This window comes from Hippopotamus amphibius, chromosome 14, assembly GCF_030028045.1.
Source record: "Hippopotamus amphibius kiboko isolate mHipAmp2 chromosome 14, mHipAmp2.hap2, whole genome shotgun sequence".
Lineage (NCBI taxonomy): Eukaryota > Metazoa > Chordata > Mammalia > Artiodactyla > Hippopotamidae > Hippopotamus > Hippopotamus amphibius.
The window spans coordinates 59,129,197-59,138,167 of NC_080199.1; the positions used below are offsets into that span (position 1 = coordinate 59,129,197).

The window sequence follows — 8,971 nt, forward strand, 5'->3', positions numbered from 1 at the left end:
GCTGTTGGCAAAGGTGGACTTGTTGGCACCCGGACAGGCGGTCTGGAATTCTGGGCCCTGCCCAAGCCCCGTGAGGTCCCCGACAGGCACGCTGCTGCCCTGGGTCAAGGCATCTACCACCGCCTTGTGCCTGAGGCCCTGGGGGAGGGGCCAGCTCCCGGGCTGGTCCCACAGATGCCTCCCCGGCTCCCAGCTCTGACCGCCCTCCTCCCCGCAGGATCCGCCTGTAACTTCTAAAAGGCCCGTTTTCACCCATTGCCTCTTTTCTGTGCCTCATTCACCCGCCTGAACAAAACCAATGTGCCGTCGCGGTTTCTGCCTGTAGGCACGGCTTCGTCTCCTCACCGGCTCCGGTCAACTGGAATCAGGGAAACCCTTACTGGCGGTCACGGGGCCTGCGGGGGCGGCTCCCTCTACCCATCTCCGTGCAGGGTCGGCTCGGGCCGGGGTTAGCACTTACCTCCTCGGGCAGGCAGTGTGGTTTAGCAGAAAGAAAATGGATTTTGGAACCAGCCAGGTGTCTTTTCAGATCCCGGCTCAGCCATTGACTAGCCACGTGACCCACGAAGCCCGTCTGAACTGTAGTTTCCTCGCCTGTAAAATGGGGTGTGACTTTTCGAGTGGTTGTAAGGAATGAGTGTGGTCAAGCAGGGGAAAGCATGGACCTGACACCCAATTGGATGGCTATGCTATTATCAAAAACCCTGAAAGTATGTTGGTGAGGATGTGGAGAAAATTAGAACTCTAATGCATTGCCCGTGAGAATGTAAAATGCTGCAGTCTCTCTAGAAATCAATCTGGTAGTTCCTTAAAAAATATATGTCCAGAAAAATTGAAAGCTGGGACTGGAACAGATATTTGTACGTGTTCATTGTAGCATTACTCATAGTAGCCAAAAAGTGGAAACAACCCAGGTGCCCACTGACAGATGAATGGATAAACAAAATGTGGTATGTACATATAATGGAATCTTATTTAGCTTTAAGAAGGAAGGACATTGTGACATGTGGATAGAGACAACATGGATGAAGCTTGAAACTATTGTGCTAAGGGAAGTAAGCCAGTCACAAAAGGACAAACACTACATAATTCCACTTTTATTAGGAACCTAGCAATTCATAGAGACAGAAAGTAGAATAGAGGTGCTGGGGGTGGGAGGGAGGGAGTAGTTATTGTTTAAGGGGGTATGGAGTTTCCATTTGGATGATGAAAAGATTCTAAAGCTAGATGGGGTTGACGGTGGCATAGCAATGTGGATGTCCTTAATGCCACTGTATTGTACACTTAAAAATGGTTACAGTGGTCAATTTTATGTTATGTATATTTTAACACACACACCCCCACACACGCACACACAAACCCAGCTACCCAGTGCCTGGCTTATTCTATGCATTCTTCAAATGCTAGTTCCCTCCCCGTTTTTGTGAGTGAATTTGCATCTTTGGATCGTCCGCTGTTTTGTTTTATTGAATAACACATACAGAACAGTGCACATCATCCAAAAGGTACTTCTGTAAAGCTTATGTGTAAAGTGACAAACCCTGAGGTGCCTTGAGTCCTGTACATTTTCATGTCTTTCTCCCTTTAGGTTGCTAATTCTGTCCTCTCCTTCAGTAGAGCTGTTTTCCAGAACATTCTATGTAGAGCTTTATGGTGGAATAATGCTTCATAATTATAGAGAGGCAATTTTTCACAGGGAATGGACATCGTCTTCTTACAAGTTATATGTTTGACTGAGAGACGAACTTCGAGAGACTTGGTATTTCCAAAGTACTTTCTGGCCAAGGAGCTGGAGTGACTGCACCAGTATTCCCAGGGAACAAGAATCACCCCTTCCTTTCCAAAGAGCCTGCTTAGGCTTTAGGAATCAAAGATGGTAGTTACAGCAAATCCTATTAGATAAATACTTCTTCCAGAGCATCTATGACCTCAGAGTTAATAAGATCAGGACCTTTAAGGGGAAATTCCATTTAAGAGCTAGTTTTCCTTTCCGTTAGGTCAATAAAAAAATAGGGTGATGTGTGATTTGTGGGACTACTGGAGCATAGGCTATAGAGCTCAAAATCATCACTACAACAGGCATGCGATAGGTACCCTTTCATTTACATTCTCTTCAATGTCCCCTCCTCTTCCTCCCTCTGTTTCTTTTCAGAGGGTGCCACGGGTGAGATTTCCTTCAACCCCCACTTTGGATCCATTCATTGGACTCCAACTCAGCTGTCCGCAGCCATGGCTATTCTTGGGTCCCAGGCCATGGAGCAGGCTGTGGGAGCTCCCAGGCCCAACACACCAGAGGTGTGGTCACTGCAGTCTCCCTCACCCAACAGGAGCAGGCACACTGCTGAGTCAGCTCTAATTTTCTTTCATGGATGATTAATGAGTAGAAAGGACTACGGTTCCAGTTCTGCGTGTCAGTACGCATTCTTTTAATTTTAACAACCTAGATAAGGACTGGGAATTTCCCTCATGTAGAATCTTGTAGAGTAGAAGTGACTTTTCATTTTTTAGAAATGTTTTTGTTAAAGTATAATGTTCATGCAGAAAAGTACACATTTTGTAAGTGTGCAACCCGATAATGTTTGACCCAAATGGAGCACCCAGATCTATAAACAGGTTATTACCTGCCCCGCAAAGCCCCCTTTGTATTCCCAAAAGGGCCTCTGAGAAGGTTATACTTTCGTCTGTCTTTAAGTAGGCTCATGCCTAAATCCACCTACAAAGACAGACAAACACTCCCCCTTTTTATTTATTTCTGTGTATAAAACCACACCTAATTCATTTTAGGAAATGCATAAATATTAGTATATCACATGTGCTTTTTGTGGTAGCAGAATGTTTTTGTTTCCTTCTTTTTCTTGGCTCTCCCCTCCCTGCTCCTCCTCCCTGTGCTTTTGGTAATCTCGCCACTCTGCAAACACCTCCTAATCACAGCAACCAAAAGAGTTTTGAGCCACCCCAAAAGTTGCCCCTGTGTCCCATCCCCATCAAACATTTATCCTGTGTTTCTATAGGAACCCCACCTTGGGTAACCACATAACAGATGCGGGAAAGTGTCTTTTTATAAAAGGGCTCCAGTGAATACATTTTAAATAAGAAATGGTAGAGTTCAGACATAATAAATACATAAGAAATACAAACGTTCGGGCATGGATGGTGGTGACGGTTGTACAGTATTGTGAATGTGCTTAATGCCACTGAATGGCACACTTAAAAACGGTTCAAACGGTGAATTTTGTCTATGACTATTTTTACCAACATAAAAAAATGGTAGAAGAGAAATCACCATTTTGCAGCCCTCAAAGTAATCCTATCCCATCTCACCCCTGCCTTTTCCTCAAAGTAACCACTCTCTTGATTTTGTAGTGATTCCTTCCTTACATTTTTTTTTATAGCAGCCAAATGGCATGCTTAGACCTAACAGTTTAATCTTGCCTTTTAAAAAGATTCAGTGGGTCTTCTGAAATTTTTTTCAGCCTATAAGTTCCCCTCTGTTCCTTTCTTTTTGTCTAATTCATCTGTTGGCGAATTCAGATCATTTGACCTTTCTCCTTCCATAATAATTTCTCAAATTGATCTTTCATTTTCACGAATTCTGTTCTTGGCTGCATCAATTTTATCATTTATCCCATTAATTCTGTTGTTTATTTCAGTATCATACTTTTCATTCTAAGTTTTTCACTTGCAGTGTATGGTTTCTGGCTTTTGTTGGGGGTTGGAGGGGATAAATGATGGCAAATACACCCTAGAGTGGAAGGTTCCAGACCCAGAGGACAACAGTCTCACTCCTGAATCAAGATCAGGGCTTTCCCTTAATCCTCCCAGGTAGAGTACTGAGAGTTTTAGGAAGACGCTTCTCTTAGAATATAATCCCCCATCCTCTCCCTGGAGGGGAGGGTGGAGAAGTGAATCCCTAGGTCTGATCAGCCCCACCTGTTGACACAGCATTTCACCCACACACGCCTCTTGCCCTGCATGGATTTTCCTGTTGAGCCTGAGGGTCCCTGCATCTGACTCACCTGATGAGGAGGCAAAGCATCAACTGTCTCAAGGAGGACCAGACTCCTTCTGGGGCCTGTACCCACAGTTCCAAACCACTTCCTGCCTCCCAGGGGCCCCGCACTGCCTGTCGTGATCTGTTCCCTCTCTGGCTTCTCTAGGTGATGCTGGGGAGGGAGCCAGGAGTCCTGAGCTATTTCAGCATGGAGCTACGAATGGAGAGCAGAATGTCCCATTTGAACAGACAAATTCACAGTTGATTTGTGTTATCCTAGTTATTTTTTGTTTGTTTGCTAAATCCTTGATATGCAAAATGTGGCTGGTTTGCCAGCCATCTCAGCATCACCTGGGAGCTTGTTAGAACTGTAGCATCTCCGTGCCCACCCCAGACCAACTGAATCAGAAGCCACACTCTAACAAGATCCCCAGGTGATTCGTATGCTGGTTAAAGTGTGAGAAACCAATTCTACAATAAAATACACATTTATAATTAAGAACTTGATAGCCTTTTAAAAAATGGTAGACTTCCCCAATGACTTATTTACCTTATTTCTGGGCTGTCAGGCTGGAAGCTGGAGACCTCTCTGCACAGCATTGCACTTCCCTGTACAATGATTGTGGGGCCTTAGGGTGAAGGGTTATCTTTCTCCCTACGACGGAGACAAAAACCTCTTAAACATTTATGGCAGCAATTCTCAAGCACCCAAAAGGGATGTGAATGAGAAAAATTTAATCAGCATCTTAATTAATGATGAGATTATTATTATCCTGGGATTATGGGGATGAAATGATTGCTAAAATCATAATGGCTTCTGGGGGAAGCTAATAAAGTAAAAAGAGAAGTGGGTGAAATCAGAGGCAACGGCAGGAAAAGATAAAAAAAAGGGAAACCACCACAGGAAATGACAGCAAGGCTATGACTAATAATGCCTTAGCCCCACCCATCCTGAGTAAAATGCCTCTCCCAAAGGTTTGTGGGCACCGTACCTGAGCTGGCACCTGTCCAATCCTCCGTGTATCCCAGTGAGCCCAACAGGAGACTGAGGAGTTACTGGAAAGTATTGAGACATCTTTCTGTTTAGGGGCATATCTGCTACTTCCTAGTACAGAGTGATGGATGGGCTTACACAAGCCTATGGTGCCCTACGAGCTAGCCTAGACTTGGACTGACTGCCCTGAATCTGCGCCAATTCCTCCCCTTGTGTAAGGAAACAGGAAAGAGGTGTCTTCCTTTTTCAGAGGACTGCAGAGTCCTAGACTGCTTTTGTTTTGTAATTTCATCCTTCCAGTTGGCTTTTCTCAGGCACTGGCCCTCTCTCTCTCTCTCCTCCCATCTCACCCCCTTCTTTTCTCAGATCCAGCCTCCAAAATATTGGTGTTTGTGAAAGTTTGGTCCTAGGAACTCTTCCCTCAGCATCCATTTCTAAATAGTGCCTATTAGGCTAAAAACAACACATTTCCAATTCTAGCCTAGATGTCTCCTCTGAACCTCAGAATGAGGTAAATGAAGAGTTCACTTTTACACACATTGTTTGAGGTTCCTGTGACTTTTTTTTTTAAATAAATGTATTTATTTTATTGTCTGTGTTGGGTCTTTTTTGCTGTGCGTGGGCTTTCTTTTTAGTTGCAGTGAGTGGGGGCTACTCTTCGTTGTGGTGCATGGGCTCCTCATTGCCGTGGCTTCTCTTGTGGAGCACGGGCTCTAGGCGTGTGGGCTTCAGTAGTTGCAGCACATGGGCTCAATAGTTGTGGCTCACGGGCTTAGTTGCTCCGCGGCATGTGGGATCTTCCCAGGGCAGGTCTCGAACCCAGGTCCCCTGCATTGGCAGGCAGATTCTCAACCACCGCGCCACCTAGGAAGCCTGCCTGTGACTTTTCTTACTTGACTGTTCACTTAGATGTGTCATCGCCATCTCAAACTCAATGTGTGCAAAACTGAACTCTCCTTGCTCTCCTAGACGTGCTCCCCCTTCCATCTCAGTCAGTGGTCCATAATCCAGTTTCCTGAGCTTGGGTGCCATCTTTCACCACATCCCTTCCCACGCCCCACACCTAGTCTGTCCCCAGTCCTGGTACTTCCATATTAAGTCCTCTCCCCCATCTCCACTGCTGCCCCCCCTGCCCGAACAACTGAATGTGTTTTCTATCTCGTCCTCCTCCTACTCTTGCTTCCCTATCATCTGTTATCCATTTAGCACAGTCTTGTTAAAATAAAAGAGATCGCTCAGAACCCCTGCTTAAAAGCTTATGAAGATGTCTCATTGTACTTAGAATAAAACTCAAGCTCCTCATCCGTGTCCCAAAGGCAGTGTAGAATATTGAGGCTGGGTGAAGCTGTACCACTGGGTTTAAATTCTAGGTTTGCTACCTACTATCTACAGAAATAGTACCTCATCTCAATTCAAGCCCCCAACTCCACCCCTTACTCAGGATGCTCCTGGATTCCTTGGAGTGCCTCAAACGAGTGGAATCCCCTCTCTGCCTTGCGTGGCTCATTCCTTCTGAAATTTCAGATTTTAGCTCAAGTCAGCTCCAGAGAGAGGACTTCCTTGAGCATCCTTCCTAGAATAAGGCTCTCAAAACCTAGTTCTTTCCTTCAGAGCACCCACACCATTTGTAAGTAGATATTTATGTTTGTTTGTTTATTTGCTTAATACCCGCCGCCATCACTAGACTATAAACTCCAGGAAGGGAGAGGTTTTCTGCCTTGTTTTGTGCTGGAAGAGTGCTTGGTATTTACTAGACATTCAGTAAAACACTTTTTTTTTTAAATGAATGAATAAATGAGTCAAGTCTGGGCAACAGTAGTTGCAACTCTTTACCCAGGGGTGCCCAAAACTACTGAATAAACCGCCTATGCAGCAGTATTTTACCCGCGCCACCTCCCCCCACCCCCCAAATGCGTGTAGCTAGTACTGTTCAAACTAAAAGCAAATTCTTAATTCCTTTGTTCACTCAAGACTAGGTCGTGATCATTAAGCGTTTTTTCCGTCAGCGGGTATTGGTACTCACGTCCACATCAGGACGGGGAACTGCATTACATTTTGTGACATTCCGGGGACTGGGGACGTCCCCCTGGAGGGAGTTGGTGGCACTTTAGTCCAGCAGAGGGCGCTGCGGAGACAGGCTGCGGGGGGCGCAGCCCCGAGGAAGGGGCGGGGCGCGAGTAGAAAGCCGTCCTTAACGACTACAGGGAGACGTGTTAGCAGGGTCTCTGGAGGCTTTCTGACTGCTAGGCTGCCAGCATCATGCAGTGATTTCCGAGTCCGGTTGAGTATCACTGGGTTCTGGAGAGCTTTTGAAACATGTTTTCTGGATGACCCTCCCAAAGATTCTGGTTCTGCAGGAGCCGGGCGGGCTCTGGGCCGTCTTGAAGATGTTGGCGTGGATTTTGATGATCAAGAGATTTGGGACCTCTTGGTGGGAATTCCCCAGGGCCAACTCGGGGAGCAGAAGGGGTGAGGAGGAGACAAACCAGGTTTCCACGCCCAACCCTGTTGCTTTTTAGCTGTGAGCTTTCTGAGTACTCCACCCCACCTTGTAAAATGGAGATAATAAAGATGGGGCTATAATGCCTACCTTGTAAGGTTATTTTAAGGACAAAAGGAGATCCAGGTGTAAAGCTGCTGATAATAAGTGTTCAAAGTAAGGCGGTCTCTGCTCTGAGTTAAAGGCAGGAGAGGTGTTCTGGTACCTCTTGTGGGTCTTTCCATCTGTAGGGAGGAGGAGACTGCAATTCAATCATTTGGGAAATGACTAGAGTATTTAGTTCTGCAACCTCCAGGCCACCTCTGTGTCTGCCTGTCTTTAGTTCATTCCCTTTTCCTTCAGAAGGCAAGCAAGAACAACCTATGAGGAGATAAAAGGACTACATTTCTAGAAGTTAGAAGGGATCTTATGCAGCAGTTACTGAACCCCTGTATTCTCAGGTGGAGAAATAGGTTCAGAGAAGTTGAGAGACTTATCCAAGGTCACACAGCTGGTAAAGCACAAAGCCTGGGTCAGTGCTCTCACCAGCCCTCAGTGCTGCCTCTGGAAGTGTAACAAGGAAGAGCTAAATCTGACTGCACGTTCAACCTGTTTCTTTGACTTTACCCTTTGCTTTTCTTTGCTTTTGTTTTTATAATCATACATAACGGCCTGCCTGAGAACCCTGCCCACCTGTGAGTGGCTGCAGAAAAGAAATGAACACACCCCCTCCCCAAGGCTAGTCATTCCAGGAGATGTTTTGCAAGAATGACAGCCCTTTTTATTTTACTTCCCTGCGCTTCTCCCTCTCTATTCTACCTTTTTTACTTTACTTCCTCACAGCCTCTCCCTCTCTGATTCTATAAAAGAAACTGGCATTCAGACCCCATAAGATGGTTTTTTGGAGACACTAGTCTGCCATCTTCTCGGTCTGCCAGCTTTCCGAATAAAGCCGTATTCCTTGCCTCAACACCTCGTCTTCGATTCATTGCCCTGTAGTGCAGGGAGCAGAGTGAGCTTGGACTTGGTAACAGAAGGTTTGTGGTGAGTCTTTTGGGGTCTTGCCCTTGTGCTCCAGACAAGAGAAATCAATTCTTCCTATATTCCTATTTGAGGAATAATAATGTAGGGTCTATCACTGCCCTATCCAACAGATCAGACTTGCAACAGAAGAGGAGGTATAGTAACAGTGATAATAACAAATGCCATGGTTGTCACCTGGCACCCTCCAAAAGCTTAGGCACACTGTCTCGTGCAATCCTCATCTTATCCTTTTCATGCATTCGTCACTGATGAAGACGTCGAAGGGTTCCAGGCACGGGGGATACTGCAGGGAGCAACAGCCTCCCTGTTCCGTGCAGCCTGCACTCTGCTGAGGATTGAGAGAGGCTGCCAATCACACAAAGAAGATGATTTCAGAGAGTGTTAAGAGTTTTGAGAAAAACAGAACACAGGCTGTGATGGAAAGTGTCTGGGAACAAGGAAACTGAAATCGAAGCAGGACCCT

At 45.8% G+C, this 8,971-nt stretch overlaps 1 long non-coding RNA gene across 1 annotated transcript; it reads right to left on the bottom strand.

Moving 5' to 3' along the window:
* Window positions 1–476: 476 nt before the first annotated feature.
* LOC130836010 (uncharacterized) lies at window positions 477–5,073 on the bottom strand. Its single transcript, XR_009049090.1, has 3 exons — window positions 4,984–5,073; window positions 4,542–4,646; window positions 477–594 (listed from the first exon to the last, which is right to left on the bottom strand). It is a non-coding gene; the product is annotated as an uncharacterized LOC130836010 (long non-coding RNA).
* Between the last annotated feature and the right edge of the window lie 3,898 nt (window positions 5,074–8,971).